This window comes from Ictidomys tridecemlineatus, chromosome 10 (genome assembly GCF_052094955.1).
Source record: "Ictidomys tridecemlineatus isolate mIctTri1 chromosome 10, mIctTri1.hap1, whole genome shotgun sequence".
NCBI classification, from domain to species: Eukaryota; Metazoa; Chordata; class Mammalia; order Rodentia; family Sciuridae; genus Ictidomys; species Ictidomys tridecemlineatus.
The window spans coordinates 141,371,302-141,388,767 of NC_135486.1; the positions used below are offsets into that span (position 1 = coordinate 141,371,302).

At 51.6% G+C, this 17,466-nt stretch overlaps 1 protein-coding gene across 42 annotated transcripts in view; it reads left to right on the top strand.

Annotated features, from left to right (window-relative positions):
• Rbfox1 (RNA binding fox-1 homolog 1) overlaps positions 1–17,466 on the top strand; it is a 2,023,047-nt gene that overhangs the window by 1,729,173 nt on the left and 276,408 nt on the right. The window lies entirely within an intron of this gene.

Consider the following 17,466-nt stretch of genomic DNA (forward strand, 5'->3'; position numbering starts at 1 on the left):
GATGGAAATAATAATTACGCATTTTATATTATGATGCTCTAGATATCAGGTTCTTGGCGTCCATTTGGAGTATTTTTATATGATTATTATGTCATATATATCATGATAGAATACCATCTAATAATAGTTACATAATTATTATTTATAGCATAAAGTAACAATTCCTATTATTTCTACTGCTATGGCTGCAGCAATCAGTCCATTGGGTTTTTCTCTGAAATATTTCTATCACTTGAAACTACCCTGGAAATACATTTTCAAAGGCAAGGTAAGCTCAGCAGTGGAGCCACACTGGGAAGAGGGCAGGGCAGGCCAGCTGGGGCCTGGGCCTGTGCTCCTGGGGACCATGCTGTGCTGCCCAGCCTGGGCCGTGTCTCCCACCCGTCGCGGGGCGGCTGCACCTCTCTCCCTGCAGCCTGTTCAGAGCAGAAGGCTAACACCATTCTGTGCCGCTGTCATTTCAAATCAGTTTTCTCCCTGGGCCTTGCAGCTGGCTGTCAGGAGGGCTTGTTCCCCGGTGGGAGCCACGTTCCTTGGAGAGTGATCACAGCGGGACAAGGAGCATTGATACAGGGCCAGGAGGGGACGGCTGGGACGGGTCCTCGTGGCTTTGTGTGCGAGTCCTTCTTCTTGGCTGTTGGTCCCCGGCCCTCCTGGAAACGCTCCTTCCATTTTCCCTTCAAACACACATCGAGCCACGTTGGTGACACACATTCTCCGTCAAACTTGTCAGCTACTCCAGGGGCTGGGGACAGTTTGCAGGCGATGTCTTCCGTTGTTACTGGGGTGGCGTGTGTTATTTCTCCCATCGACAGCGCTGCATTTGTTCTGGTGAGAAGGGCAAACACCGAGGTGCCTGCTCTCTGGGAGGTTTTGATGGGAAATGTGGAATTCACACAGATCCACCAGTGACCATGGGGTTTTGCAGGCCTGAGGGCAGCCTGTATTTTGATGGTAGCATTTTCCAGGAATTTGGGTGGGGGCTTACAGGTGCTAATGAGCTGGGTTTTTATTTCACACCTGGTGCTTAGGCAGATGGTTCCCATTGTGACTTAGCAGGGAGGCTTGGCATGGCTCACCCAAGGGGCTGAGATTGGTGTGGGGGCCCAGCAGATGCTGGCGGCATTCACCCAACATCCAGGATGCTGGCCATCGGCGACTGAGTCTGGGCCTGTCTGCACTGTGAGGGGACAGAGCTCCCACTTTCCGAATGGTGACAGAGTCTTCTGGTTTGCACAAAGAGCCTTCTGTTGCTGCGGGTGGCTCAGAACATAGGGACTTCTTACCTGTCCAAGCAGGTGTGGGGCTTGGGTTAGAGATTCTGGCTGCACGGACCTTCTTTAGTGTTTGGTTCTAGCAAGTCCAAGCCTCACTAAGCCGCACTTTGCTCCGATCTCTCCTGGAGAGGGGCAGTGCAGGTTTGGTGGTGTCTCTGATTCATGGAGTCCCAGCTTCTTGTTTGGCATTGGTTCTGAGCAGTGGAGCGCTCTTCACCCTCCTGCTCTCTCTGCAGGGAGGGGCCTGTTGCTGACACATCCTGGTATATTTCCAGTATCCCCCACGGCCCAGGAGCATCTGCTGCACACGGCCTTTGTGTTCAGATCTGCTCCAGCACTGAGGGAAGCTGGTCGGAGGACTGTCTGGTTTACCGTGGGTTGAATGAGGACAGATGATCTGTACTGTTTTGAACATCAAGAAACCTCAGATGACTGTTGAGCGGGTGTGTGTGTGTGTGTGTGTGTGTGTGTGTGTGTGTGTGTGTGGTGTTTAAAGATCTCTTTGGTTGAAAGAACAGAACTCAGTCCTGACCAGCTTTAAAAAAATATGGGAGGGAAGGTGTTCCTATTTTAGCTATTTGGGGAGGTGTCATACATAAACAAATGAATGCATGAAAAATCTTGGACTTTAAAAGAAAAAAGAAGAAGAATGAAGTCAAGGGTAGAACAGGAGGTAGGACAGGCCTAGGGACCTCAGCAGGCAGAATTGGTGGCCATTCTCTTCAGGCACGGAGTCCTTAACCGGAGCTGTTTTTTTGCAATGTGAGGGTACTCACCAGTGTCTAGATATAGGTTTCAGTGTCACCAAAGGAGGGCCTTGCTCTTGGTGTCTTACAGTGGATAGAAGAGCTGGAATGATCTGGCCCAGTCTGTCTCAGTTATGTCCAGGTTGAAAGTTCCTCCAGCTGCACCACAGAAACTCAGCTACACAGACGTCAGCCTCTTGGGCATCTCCATCCAAGTTCCCAGCTTGTGGGCTGCTCGGGGGCTCCGTGTTGAGGCACTTTCCTGGCATGGGAGTCCTGGCTTCCACCCCCCACACAGCCAAGCAACAACAAATTTCCACTCCCCGGAAAAGCCGCCTGTGAAGCCAACCAGGTGTGTGTCTCAGACTTTGGGTCTGTGAGCTTAGACCCCACACCGTGTCCTTACAGCCCACTCCGCATTGCCATCGGTCCTGGGAAAAGCAGAGCCGCAGGAGGATCGCTGTGAGCCCTGAGCCACCCACAGAGGTGTGTCCTACAGGGCTCAGGCATAGCCCTCAGCAGGGCCCGCCCGGCAGCCAAGACCCAGTCCAGCTAGCCCTGCAGGTAGGGCTCCCTGCCTATGGGAAGGGGAGCCACCTTCAGGCCGGCCTTCACATGCAGCCAGGGGGGTTGGTCTTGATTTAAGCTCATCCCCCTTTTCTTCTTTTAGATAGGTAACATTAAAAAAAAATCATTGCTTTTGTTTCTTACTATAAACTGCACATGAGATAAATATAAAAAAGTTCTGGGAATCAGAAAAACACAAACAAACATACAGAGACATATGCACACACTATATGCCCAGGTCCACCGTGATCCACCCCCCAGAACTGTCCTCAACCGACCTTTGTGTGACTTTAGGGACCTTCTTAGCACATATATTTTATCCCTCAAAAGTTCTCGTTCTCTCTCTCTCTTTCTACATAAAGATCGGTATAACTTACATCTAGCTCTTTTTTTTTTTTTAACAAAATCTTTCTAAAATGGAATCAGTGAATTTTGGGGGGACTGATGAACATCCTTTCTGTTAGGTGGGTAGAGACTTGGTTGGTATCTTAAACCCAGAGCCTCCCCTCGGCCTCACCACCTGCCTCCTTGACAGGCCGCTTTCCACCAGCCAGGACAGTGTCCTTCCTGATAGTCTAAGAAAACAGGTCAACAAAAATGACAGCATTGAATTCTCGTGGGATCAGAGGGGACAAAACAGAGGAATCAACCCAGACACCCTCCGGACGAGAGAGTTCCGCTCGAGAACGGCAGGCGGTTGGTGCCAGCCAATGAGCCCGGTGCCTTCTGTCCCTCATTTCCCGAGTTCCATGCAATGGCGCATGAAAAGCTGACCTCTTCTTTGAGGAACAGGAAAACTCTCTAACCGCCATAGAGACGGGGTGCGTCTGGGATTCTCAGGAAACTCTGTCGTAGAGGCCTGCTGAAGTCTGTGCTCATTTTAGAACTCAAACTTGGAAAAACCAATCTGCCCAGGAGATCAAGAAATCTTCCTGGCAGCTGTCTCCCAGGAGCTGAGGCCGGAGACAGACCCGATTTGCCTCGTCAGCGCACATCACTCCTGCCTGCGGATTGTTCTTGCAAACCAAATACCATCTAAGGCGCAAGATCAGCTTTCAATTTAAATGACTTTGTTTTTGTCTTTTAAAAATGAAATCTACCTCCTAATTCCCTTACGTCGCTGAAAGGATAACTTTGTCCTTCATGGGTTGGAGGAAGAAGTTGTGGGTTGGGATTGCCCATGGCATTCGGCTGGGGGCTGACGGCCAGCCTTGGTGGGTGTGTTTAGAAAACGTGGAGGACTCCTCGGCAGTCAATAACTTGCCAATTCCCGTTCTTCTCTTTTCATCTCTCTATGTGACTCTCAGAATCAAAGCAGGGGTCATGACATGTCATGTACCTTCAGAGGCCAAGCAGGGTTGGATTTGGAAAGTCAAAGGCTTGTAAGCTTGGGTCTCCGTGTGTGTATTGATTTTGGAAATATTTTTTCAGCATTTATTGTGTGTTGAGTCAGAAGACTGGGGTGAGCAAGGTACTCATGTTCTACTAGGAAGAAGTCGGTAAATAAGCAGGGCATCAGAGGGTGTTAGGTGTGGCCAAGAAAGTGAGATAGACTGCGTGATAGTGGCTGGGAGGCTATTTGAGAAAGTGGAAGGGGATTGCCTGATTGACAAGAAGGGCCAGCTGGGTCTCACCAAGGTGCAGGGGAGTCGGGAGGATTCCCAGGGGCAAGAACCTGCAGGAATGCTGAGGGGGGTGGGAAGGGCGTGTTTGGGGGATGCAGGGGTGGTGGTCATGCAGGGGAAGGACCAGGATGGAAGGCCATGCGCTTTAGCAAACTGAACAGTCACAGTCACACGCAGGCTTCCAGGATGCTGCAGTGAGCGTGGATGCGGGGCTAAGAGAAATGGAAGATTCCCCGGAGCTTTTCAAGGAGGGAAGCACTGCCATCGATCCAAACAGAAGCTTCTCAAAAGAAGTACAAATGGCCAATAAGTCTGTGAAAAAATGCTAAACATCTTTTGCCATCAGGGAAATGCAAATCACCGCTACACTGAGATTCCATCTCACCCCAATCGGAATGGGGAGTGTCAGAAACAAAAGGAACAAATGCACAGGAGGATGTGGCCAGGAAGGGAGCCTCGCTCACCGTGGGGAATGCAAATGAGTGGACAGTATGGAGGTTCCTCCAAAAAGACTAAGAATAGAGCTCCCCTGTGACCCAGCTGTACCAGCCCTGGGTACAGACCCCAAGGAGATGAAGTTTCCAAAGCCATGCCTGCAGGCCGTGTTTATTGCAGTGCTATTCACAGTAGCCAGATTATGGAATCAGCCTCAGAACTTCTCAGGAGCTAAAGGAAATAGGTTTTATATTTTTAAAAAGATTCCTCTGCAAGTGGGTGGAGGTGGGTCCCGTGGTCTTCAGTGAGACACAGTGGCAGAGATGCATTCAGCTGAAGGGCTCCACACCTGGGGCCCATGGTTGGCTAATGAAGACCATTGCCTCATGCTGCCATTTTGTTTGGTCTTGGTTGACTGGAGAATTCTACCCTAAAAGAGGGGCAGTGTGGGGTTCATGGGGTTGGCAGAAAATCACAAGGTGTTTGGAAAGAGAGGTACAGGACAGAGAGGATCACCAAGATTTGTCTGTGTCTGTGGGTTTGGTGGCCCGTGTGGCTTCGGGACAGAGCAGCATGTGTGTTTAATTGTTAATGATCCAAAAATGTGACCAGGGGCCACAGCGAGCCCACTCAAACATGAGGGACCGGTCTGGGTGCTTTATTAAATCCTGCTGTACTAAAGCTGCTAGCAGCATCTGGCGAGCCGTGTGCGGTGCTGGGGTTTTCCATCACAGGACGGCTCTGTCTCAGGGCTGGCTGATTTCCTTTCGATTTTATTTGGGCAGAAGTAGGAAAGGTCCCTGGGGGCTGGATGTCTCACTTTTGTAACTTGTGACAGTGGAGAACAACTTGGAAGTTTGGACCCACACAGACCTGGGTTCCAGAGTCAACCTTACTTGCTATTAGTGTTGGTCTTGAATAGGTCAGCTTACCTCTCCAACTTCAGTGGACTCATGTGTAAAATCGAGGGAAAGTTGTCTGTGTCGAAGGGGAGTAGAGATTATCATGTAGCAACGGGTGAATTGAATCTGTTGATAATTCTTTGGGCGTGTATGGAGCACCTGCTGCATACCTGGGGTGGGAATCAGAAGTAGAACGCTCAAGGGGTACCCTAGAGGTGTGACTGTTTCTTAATGGAACTTGTGTTCTTGAGGGGGAAAGAGCCAACCCAAGGTTCCAGCCACACCGAGGGGGATGAGCTCCAATTCCAATGAGGGACGTGGAGAGAGCAGTGTGTGAGGGAGCAGCTAGTGATGGGAGGCACTCAGAACACTCTGCCCTGGAGCCCAAACCTTTCCAAGCCATGAGGACTTTTTCCATGACTCTCCTCTTTTCTTAGCTCCCTGGGTTTGTTCTGGGGACACCTGGTGCTTCACTCTTCCATCCCTAAATGCCTGTGTCTAGAGGGGCAGCTGGAAGCAGAGCAGGGAATGTGCTTTTCCAGGGCCTGGGAGCCACCTGTTCCTGGGAGTGCCATGCAAATCACATTCCATCAGAGGCCTCCAGGCCCAGGCAGGGAAGGGTCAGCTGTCAGCAGCTGTCTTTTCTGATCTGCTGCCGAGGAGATTCCAAGCCTAGGAGAAGCCCACCGTGCCCCTTGCCAGCAAGGTCAATGCTGCTATCAGGAACGGAGGCAGACAGAGGGTCCCCTGCGGGTGATTCCTTGAGCTGCACTCGATTTCCCCTTAAGGTGGTAGGTCACGCTGTCAGCCTATGGTCGTGTGATGGGGAAGTTCCTACTTGCTGGGCATGGTGGCACACACCCCTCATCTCAGTGGCCGGGGGAGGCCGAAACTGCAGGGTCACAACTTTAAGGCCAACCTCAGCAACTTAGCAAGACCATAGGCAGCTTCTTGAGACCCTGTCTCAGAAGAGAAAGAAAAATCAAAGGCTGGAGATGAGATGTGGGTCCGTGGTAAAAGCACCAATGGGTTCAATCCCATTCAGTTAAGATAATAATAATAATCTCTGCTCTGAAAAAATCATGGCCTTATTGGTTGGTGGCTTTGGGACTACAGGGCAAAAGTCCTCCAGTCTCTCCAAGGAGGTCAGCTGCATGCGACAGGGCACTGTAACCTAAATCTTTGCACATGTTCCCAAACACGACAACAGGGCAGAAAGAACCGGCCCTGACCCCAACTCTGGACGAGATTTCCAAGCTGGTGGGAACTGCAGCTTGTGTATCCTATTCTCAGAATTGGTGTCACCTCATCCCGGGAACATGTGGGCCCTCCCTTCTGCAGGACAGCACCAGCTGAGGACGCACGCAGAGCAGTGGAGCTCTGTTACCACCAAGCGCTCACTTGAGACCGCCCATCTCTGCCATCTGCTCAGCTCTTTAGCTGCAAGGCCTTCTGGTTCCAAATCCCAAAGAGGAGTAAAGTGGGAAGAGTATCACAAAGAAAGCCAAATGATGTCGTCCTTCTTTAGGAAGAACGTCTCCCTGGCCCCATTTTCAAAAACTGGCTGAGTCGCCAGCACTTCTAGAAAACAGCCTGGTGCAAGAAGCCTGCAGATCACACTCCCGTTCCAGGTCTGCTGGCGAATGACCCTGCAATTGTCAACAAATCATACCACCTTCGCGTGTGACTGCAGGTGACAGGCTGGTGCATGACCTCCTAATAGGATCCCAAAGCCATGTCTTCAACCCTTGTTCCCTAAACTTGACGCACTCCAACGCTCTGTGGTGCCAGTATTACTTTAGAGTTAATGTTTTATTTAAATAGATACAGTTTTTACAACAAATATGAACTGATTCACAAGAAATTATTTCTACCTGGACGCTTTCACTAGGCATCAATAATGGTTTCTCCTAAAAGTACACTGATTATTGTAACTAGATTGGCTACAATAAATAGATAGTTACAAGTGTTGGTAATAATGTATAGAAATTGGGACCTGCATGCAGTGTTGGCCAGATGTAAAATTTTGTAGCCACTTTGGAAAACAGTTTAGTAGATCCTCAGAAAGTTAGAGAGTTTACCGTATGACCCCTGAGTTTTACTCATAGGTATATGCACAACAGGATTGAGAACAAGTCCACAAAAATTTGTGCACAAATACTCATAGCATTATTATTCATAGTAGTCCAGTGATGGAGACAATTTGGATGTCCTCTAACTAAAGAATGGACAGAAAGTAACCCAGCATCCAATGGGATTTCATCCAGTCATCAGTGAAAAGAAGTGGATAAAGTAAGGTATAGCATGGATCAGCCTGAAAATATCAGGAAATGCTGAAAATATTATAAGAGAAGCCAGACAGAAAGGGCCACATGTCACATTGTTTCATTTATGTGAAATGTGCACAGCCAGAAAATTTATAGTGACTGTGGAGATTAGTGGTTTCCAGGGGCTGAGAGGAGAGGGCACAGGGATGGATCACTTAATGGGTACAGGGTGATGGAAATGTTTTGGAGTTTGATAATGGCCAGAGTTATCCAACTTTGTGAATATATTTTTTAAAACTCTGAATTGCATACTTTGAAAGCATGGATTTTATAGACCACGAGTTATATCTCAACTCAGTGAAAACAAAGCAACACTATTAAATTCTCTGTGTCCCTCGTGCGCGGTGGAGGCTTTGCTGTGTCTGGCCAGTTCTTTCTCAGGAAATAACAGGAGGTTGGAGAGCATTAGAGAGGCCACGTCATAGACAGGAGTCACCAGCTGACTGTCCTCCGAGCTATCGGAACAACAGAATGAGCTTGCAGAGGGAATCACTTCCTGCAGCCTTCTGAAATCAGCCCTTCCACGGCAAGAGAAAGGAAGCGCTTCCCATTTCACACTGAGAAGCACTCTTCTTTTGGCACTGGTGACTCTTAGATAGAATGAGGGTATTTTAGCAGGGGAAAACAGAACTCCCTAGAAACACGTTGCTTGCTATAGGGCCACCATGGGCCACCTTGCTCTATTTAACTTTCAGCTAATGAGCATTAAATGGTATAAAGAATCCATTCCTAAGTGGCACTGGTGACATTTCCAGTGCTCCAGGGCTACCCATGGCTTGAGTCTACTGTCCCAGGCCGTGCAACACAGAGCAGTTCTTCATGGCTAAAACTCCTGTGGGTCAAGTCCAGGAGATGGTGCTCATTACGGTGCCATGTTTGAGTCTCTGTCACCTCCTTTCCTCTCCCTCACTGCAGCAGACATGAATGATGGGCACAATGATGACAATGATAAAATTAATAGCTAACATTTGCACTCGCTCCGAGCCAGGCAGTGCACAAAGCATTTAATATGCATTATCTCAGTTTATCCTCACGACAATCCCAGGTTACTCCCAGGATCACCCCAGCTTTGTGAATGAGAAAAGTGAGCATCGGAGAAGTTATCCTCCAGTTCCGGTGAGTGGAGAAGCATGGATCCAAATCCAGGTCAGCGGACTCTGTCCACCTCGCTCTAGAAGTATTGTCTAGTCCTTGGAGTTTCAGCCATGGCCTCTCTCCTGTCCCATCCCAGCCCCAGCCCGGGATGCAGAGTACCTCTTTCAAGATCTCTCAGCATTTTTCCTTTTAAAACTGTGACAGAGTGACAATGTGTTTCCCAAATCAGTTTCAAGAAATGTCTCAAAATGAAAGATAAGAAGGGCTGGGATGTGGCTCAATGGTTCAGCACCCCTGGGCACAGTCCTCAGTACCAAAACCAAACAAGGAACAACAAAGCAGAGGATCTCCTGTGAGTCTGATATCGTGTCACCTCCCTCCACGTCTGTCTCCCAGCCAGGGACAGGGCCTGCAGATGATGTGGAGTGCAGTTGGTGTCCAAGCTTCTCATAGCACAGGAGCCATGGGTACAAGGACACCAGTCACAGCACTTAAGTGAATGGAGTGGCATCACCCATATGTTCCTGCGCCCTGCCTTGTCGCTCTCTCGGCTCGCTTTGGCGCTCTTCCCGTGTCAGTAGGTGGGCTCTGTGGCAGCGCACCTTGTTTTAGTTTTCTCGTGGTGCTGGGGTTGAACCCAGTCCCTCGAGCGTGCTGGGCTGGTGCTCCCCGCTGGGTTACCCCATCAGTCTTCACAGACTGCGTGTCGTCTCCAGGCCCCACCCCCCCGACTCCCTGTTAAACCCTGTGGCTAGCACGAGGCACCTTCCACGTCTCTGCCTCTCCCAGTAGCTGCAGGTAAAGCCCTTGCACATCAGGGTCTGTGCACACAGGTGAGAGGAACTCGGGGCTCGGGTTTGCTGGTCCCCTGAGTGCCTATTTTCCGTTCTCATAGGTACCATCCGGCTGCCCTTTAGCAAATGGCTTTGCCAGTTTTCCCTCCCTCCTCCCCACCAAGAGGGCACGGCAGACCAGTCTCCTCACATCTGCGCTCAAACTGGACGTCATGAATCTTTGAAATGTTTGCCAATCTGCTGGGTGATGATTTCTTTTCCCTTCAGCTTCAGGGTCATTTACACCTCCCTCCACCTGCTCCGCTCGGGCTTCAGGGCTTCAGGCTGCTGACAGCCAAAGGCGTTCTGCCGGAGGCAAAATGAGGTCAAGGCCGAGAAGCAGATTTTCTTTGGGTGGGAGGGGGTGTTTACTTGGGCAGATGGGGTCCGTGCAGTGAGCTTCGTCTGTTGGAAAGGTGAAGGGTCAGGCCCAAGAAGCTCCCTTGAGTGGGGCCACGTGCCTGGACCCGGGTGCTCCAACCCACGATGGGTCTGTTGTGATCAGTCACGGGTCAACATGTCCATCTAGTCATCCACTCATCGAGTACCTATTGGGCCTGGATTCAGTGCCCGGCAGAGGTCTGAGCAGCAGCCTTGGCACAGTCAAGGCCCCTCTTCCTAGAGGACTTAGGTCCTGTGGGCAGGTGGGGGTGAACCGGACTCCGCGTCCCAAGAGAGATAGGAAACAGGAAGCTGAGCCAGAGCGGGTGGACAGGGAGGCCTCCTGAGCAGCGGAGCTGAGGAAAGGACTGAGTGGGGACAGAGGAGTCCCACAGAGGGGCCAGGAGGATGGACAGCAGCCGGAGGAGGGGGATTCTCCTGATAAGAAGGGTGGGAGGAGGGACTTCCGGGCAGGCAGGGCCTGGAGTTTTATGCAGGTGTGCGGAGGGCAGGGGAGAAGGAGCTGAGCTGAGAAACGGCACAATCGGGTTTGTTCTGAGAACTCTTCTGAGTGACCAGCGTTCAAGTTCTGAAGTTCATGGTTCGCTTTGCTTCTTAAATAACCCAGATGCGTGAAGGAAGAGTGAAGCTTCTCTGCTAACCGGCGTCCTCCTGCGTGTTCTGAGTGGTGGGGGAAGGGGTTCGGAGCCGGGCTCAGTGGGTTATGGCTGTGGTGGCCCTGTGCCCGAGGGCTGCCTGGGTCACAGCGTCTCATCAGAGCATGGCAAGGTTGGTGCAGCAGAGAGCCCAAGGCTTGGGCTCTCTGATTCCTGTCCTCTCGGTGACTCCTGGGGGCCCCCTGCACAGGACCTTCTCCTATCTGTAGAAAACGTTCCGACTCAGGAATCCAGGCACCAGCTTTGGAATATATCACACCCAAGGGATGAGGTTTGCTCCAAATGGTGTCATGGTCAGAGATGGGGAGGGCCGCCCTGTGCTCATGGTCTTGGGGCCACACCTCCTAGGGACAGGAGCATTTTGGTTGCTATGGACACACTCTGGAATACACCCCCGTGGTGTAGCCAGAAGGAGAGAAAACAACTCTGGGCTGATATCAGTCCTGTGGGTAAGAAGACTCATCGTTTTTATGGCGAGCAGGAAAACTGGAGAAAAAACACTTCAGTGGATCAGCAGCACCGCCTGAGCAGAGTGTTCTGCAGAACAGAACCCTCTGGTGTTCCTCCTCCTCTCTGGCCACACCTCCTGCCCCTCCAGAGCTCCCGAGGGTCCCTGGTGGAGGGAATGAGGTCCAGCGCCTCCCTTGGCTACCCTGCTCTGCCCTGTCCACTGTCCCTCTGTCTGCATGGTGCATTGGCCCAGGTTGCTAGACTCTCCCAGCCCCGCGTCTTGTTTCTGGGCCACTTTTCGTCCCGGCAGTGAATTCCTGCAGTCCTGATGCGGTGCTTTCCTTTTCCTGCCCTGGCCAGATGGCCTCAGAGAACAGGTACTCCAACGTGCTGCCGTGGCCTAGCGACATTTTGTTTGGACCACTTTATTTGGAAAAGAACTTGGGAGAACCTTCCAGCACAGCCTCTGGACCTCCTATTTCCTCTGCTCTGTTCATGGAGAGAGATTTTTTTCCTACAGTCATCTCCCCTTTAATTTTTTTTTTTTTCCTGACAATCCCGGCAGCGGGATTCGGGGCTGTAGAGAGATGTATTTCATTTTTACTTTCACTGCCTCTGCTTGATAGGGAGGCCTGCCTCCATCCGTTGGGGAGTCGCGTTGTCTTGAATGTGGGCTGGTACACAGCGCAGCCTGAGACCTCGACTCCAGCCAGCCTCGCCGAAGGAGAACATTTAACAGGCTGATCCTCGATAGATAATTTACAGGACTTCCACTCCTTATTGATTAACTCTCATAACTCACTCCAGAAAATAAATCATGTATCTGTTGTCATCACATTGGGTATGCACAAACCGTCCTGAGAGGGTTGATAAACCTTTGGAAGGTTGCATAGCCCGGTCGGCCTTGTCCCCACAGAAACCATGAGGGAGGAAGGGGACGGCCCTGCCACTCAAAGGGGCAGGTGGCAGCTGCACCAGAGCAAGTAACTGACAAATTATTTAATAAATAACGACAAATCTCTAATCAGCATCCACGTTTTTCCCAAGGAAAAGCCATGCTTTTCTGAAGTCCTACTGCACAGGAAGGGAATGGGCAGGGGGCAGGTGGCACAGCAACACTGAACGTGACAAAGCCCAGACAGTGAGAGGGGAGGTTGTGTGTGTACCTAAGGTGACATAGCAGGCACCAAGAGGTGGCTGAGCCTTCTGAGGACAGAACCTGAGACAGCCGCGTCCTGCTCTTCTGATTCTTTTGTTCCGAATGCTTACAATTTTTGATCCCCAAACCAAAATGTCTTTTTTTTTCTCTTTTTCTATTAGATGAAAACTGGATTAATTGTGATTTTGAGATGGGGCATCTAGGGCTGGGCTTTGTTGCCCTTACCTGCCTTCTACCTTGCTTCACACAGGAACGGCCAGCTCCAGCATGCTCAGCTGAGGTAGTGCAGGGACACATGTGCTCATTAGATGCACAGGTGTGCCCCAGCCCCAGCCCTCCACGTGCTGCATGCTGTGTGGCTTCAGCAGGGCTTGCAGCCTCTCTGGTCCTTGCCTTGCTTCCTCGTCCTGACTTCTTGAGGGTGTTGTGAGAAGGAGATGAGCTGGCCTTATATATAAAATGTCTATCAGGTAGCAATCACCCCATAGATGCCATTAATAGGCTGATCCTCAATAGATAATTTACAGGACTTCCACTCCTTATTGATTAACCTTCATAGCTCACTCCAGAAAACAAATTGTATATCTGTTGTCATCACATTGGACATGCACAAACCGTCCTGAGAGGGTGTGTGTGTGTGTGTGTGTGCATGTGTGTTCCTAGGATAAAAAATTAACCTTCATTAAATAACTAAGTGCTTGCTGCTGCTTTGAGGGGAACCGAGTCCGTAAGGGTGTCGAGGAAAGGGGCAATACCACCTGAGTTTGGAAGCATCTGTCCCAGGGTGGGGCTCCTCTGTCCGGCCAGTGTCTGCCTTCTGTGTCCGCAGCCCCTGATGTGTATCGTGCCTCTCCAACAGGGGTGTCGCGCTGACCCTCAGGGGCCGCTGCTCTGGGAGATCCTTTCGTTTTTATGTCACCACATCTTTCTATGCTTGGGCCACCTGGCTCGCCCCCTCCAGACAGAATGCAGACTCAATCTAAGGGACAGAAAGACGGAGGGGACTGTCACTTCACTGCCCTGTTATTTAATACACCACATGTCTCCTGTGTCTAGGAGGCCACCCACTGCCCGGGGCTGCAGTGTGGGCATGTGACAGTTAATGAAATACTGGCCCATTTTGTGAGCCACGACTTCAGAGGTTGTGGCGTCAGAGAATGGTTAGAAGAGAGTCCCGATGTGTCAAACCATGGCCAACAAACAGTAGCATCCTCACGAAGACCAGAAACAGTGGACGGAGTGGTGGGCCGTGAATGCGAGTGTGTGTGTGTGGAGGGGAGAAGCCCTTACAAATTCGTGGACCTCCTCCCTCCACCCATCCTAGCTCTGACCTTCCTGGGATCAGAAAACCCAGGAAGACGAATCGTAGCCCAAAGACCAGGCGTGGCTGATGTGTAGGGAGGTGGGGTTGGGAGGACCCTCTGCAGGCTCCCACCAGGCAGAATCCGCTCCACGGTCCAGGAAGTCTGTGTCCAGGTTCATCGTGAACTCCGATGACACTCCAGATGCCTTGCCTGGATGTCACGCTCCGGGCTTCCCCACTTCCCCCCGAGCTGGAGCTCTTCACGTTCCCACTCTTCTCCTGCTGCCACTAGGTAGGAGTCCACACCCCAGCCTCGCCTCCCAACCTCACCCGGTCACCCAGAAGGCTTCTAGGATGTCTATACAGCGTGTCGGCTTCTCGGCTTATCCTCATCTGTGGACAGTCGCATCTACTGGGCACCAATTTCTCCTGGTTCACTGCAGAGGCCACCCAGCCCCCAGCCCCTGTGAGGCTCCATTAGAAAGAATGACTGGAAACCAACCAAAGGAACCGTGGCTAGGAGGACATCTGCACACTGTCCCTCTGCTGGACCGTCCGGAGCCCTGGGAAGAAGTGTGCAGGCCCAGGACTGGGGAGGCCGGCCCCCTCACCTGCACACACACAACGGCTGCTTCAGCTTGTGCAGGTTCTGGGCTCCAAAGACCCTGCCGGGCCATAGCCGGTTGGTGAGCAGGCTGCCTGTGGGTGCCACGGAGATGCCAGGCAGCACCGAGAGCAGCCTGCCACAGACTGGGCGGGCTTTGCATTAAGCAGATGTTAGCTCTTGGGGAAGATTAAAAGCATTTTGCATCAAAGAATGAGGCAGTGGCCCTTCCCCAAAGCACAAAAGAATGGCTTCCTGTTTCCCTGAGGCTGAGCCAGGTTAGACCAGGTGAGCCTCCGGGCAGGTGGGGCAGAGGAGAGCACCTGCTGCCAGCCTGCTTGTACTCTGAAAGCCAACCAAAGCAGCCCAAGCCCACAGGACCCTCCTTCACACACCAAATGGAAGTGGGGGCCAGAGGGAGGGAGCCCCGAATTTGATGGTGCTGAGGTCTGGCCCGAGGAAGTGTGAGAATAGCAGGGACCTCGAGAGGTGCTTGTGAAAATAGAAGATGGATACAAGCTAAACTGGAAGGCCGTTTGTGTTTGCGTGCGTGTGTTAGTGCCTACGTGTGCGTTACAACATGTAAGTGAACGGGCTGCAGGTGGGTGTTAGATGCAGCCGGAATTAACTCCTAAGTCAGCTCTGCTGTGGAACGTGGCCCAGTCCCTTGGCCTCTCTGAACCTTAGTTTTCTAATGGACAGAAAGATGGTGAAGACCCACAGGGAGCGTTTCCTGAGACTTGAGCACACGCCCTGTAAGTCCTCCAGCCTGAGGCCTGACAGAGTCGAGGTCAGTGGATACGTGGATGGCCAGGGTTTGCTGCCAGCTGTGTGCCTGCCGCTGTGGCTATTTTTATTAGCAGAGTCTCTGGCAGAGACGGAAGCCCAGAGTAGATTGTGGTCAGCCTCGATCCTTATTTTGTGGGGCCCGGTCTCCTGGTCTGCTCTGCCACGGGAGGAACACTTCCAAATGAATAGGTCGAGCCGTGGAGAAACCCACCTCCAAACCAGCCAGGGTCCGGCTGCGGAACCTCCCTGGGTGAAACTCGCCCAGGTCATTCCAAATTCGGGGCTCCTTCCCTCTGGCCCCCACCTCCCTTTGGTGTGTGAAGGAGGGTCCCGTGGGCTTGGGCTGCTGTGGTCGGCTTTCAGAGTACAAGCAGGCTGGCTCAAGTCTTACCACGAGCCTCGCCCTGAGCAGCCAGTGAAATGACACAGGGCTTCAGTCCGTGATGGGCTGTCACCTCTGCACCTAGAGAAAAAATAGAGTCCGGGGGCTTTTTTAGGTTGCTGAGCTGGGCCAAGTGAGTGGCCTGGGATGGGTGGGTGGCTTCTAAGGCAGCGGGCTGAGCAGGCGGAGAAGGTCACCATGAGTTCACGGAGCCTCACACGCCCCGAGGTTTAAAGCCATCTGACCCTTCTTGCTGGTGCCCTTTTAAGTTGTTTCCTTGGAGGACGAAACCGTTCTGCTTAAGGCTCAGTACACTTCGTGAAGCATTTAGTGACACCTCTGCAGAAGTTTGAGTAGCTGGGCTTTGGTTTCAGGCGTCCAAATAAGCCCCCGAGTCCCGCCGTGTCCTTGCTTTTATTATCTGTGTGTGTGGGGGGGTGGGGGGTGGGGGACGGGCTGGCCCATGTCGGCTCTGGGTTTCATTGTTGACACTTCAGCAATGAGTGGGAGGAGGCATCTGGCCTTCCTGGTGGCTCCTGGCGAGGAAAAGAGGACATTTGAGGGGACATATTTTTAAACAGAAAGCCAGCCCAAGAGCATCTTGGTAGGTGTGAGGGCAAAGTGAACAGCCGGTCAGCTTTGGGACCCCCCCAGGTCCCAGCAAAGCCCACATCGTCTCTAGGCAACATCCTGAGCATCAGGTCTGTCTCCGGCTGCCTGTTAGTGACGCTGGGGCACTGGAGTCCCCACAGCTTGTGTGTGAGGAGCCTGTTCCACCAGGGCCTGGGGGCAGCAGGGCCGGCAAACCCCCCCCCCCATTCTCTGTGCACTTGGCTGCCAGGAAAGAATGAACCCTTTTAAGCAGGAGAGACCTGTTTATCTTGCAATTAGTATGGAGAAAGGGCCTTGGAATTAGATGTAGGTTATTGAATTTGACCTTTTTAATAGAAATAAAATTGACTACATCATGGTGCTAATTCATAGATCTTGAGAGGCCAGGTTTTTTTTTTTTTGCATTTTAGTTGGCCATTCTTAGTAGCATCGGCTTGGCTTTCTGGGTTTCCTGCAGTAGGAATCCACTTTGGCTGTCCCTGGCACTGGGGTGCACTTATTAGGGGGACACTGAGTAGCCCGCGTGGTGTCGGCCAGGGTCTGGGATCCAGGAGAGGTACCAGGAAGAGAATGAACCACCGGAGCCTGGCTCGGGAACAAACACCCTGGTTTCTGTCCAAAGCGTCCTCCGGAAGTTCCCCTGTGACTGTGCCTCTGGTTAAAAGGCAGAGAGCCCTGAAGCGGGAGCGCTTGCTGGCCCCGCTCTGTTGAAGAACCTGCAGGAACATTTCAAGTTCCAATAGGGGGCGCCATACTTGTTTTCTCATAAGACAGGAGGCCAGGCCATTCCTGTAGAAGACATTGAGAGGCTATTGGGCAGGAGCAGTGAGTATTCCAGAATGAGCCTTTTAAATTCCACACGTTTTGACTGTTAACATATCAGAGCAGAGCTGCAGGGACCAGAATGACTCTTGTAGAGGCACCTCTGTATCTATCTACCCATCTGTCTGTGTGTGTGTCTCTCTCTCCCTCCCGTGCAGGACGTGTCCAGTCTCAGGACTGACAATGTGGCAAGGCCAGTATCATGAGCATGAGGGATCTCGGTCCCTCTTTGTAATCACAAACATCTTTGTGCGACAGAGATGTCACCAGAAACCACAGGATCAAGTGACACCCTCCACAGGGTAACAGATTCATGAAGGACCTTGCAAGAAAGAACGCAGAGTGCATCCAAGACCCAGAGCCTGATCCAGTCTTACACAGAGTTGTGGCTAAGCAGGGCAAGAGACACCAGCCATTATTAATGCTCAATTGTTGCAGTAAAAATCCTCAGCAGAGGACAACTTTTCTTACAGGTGACAT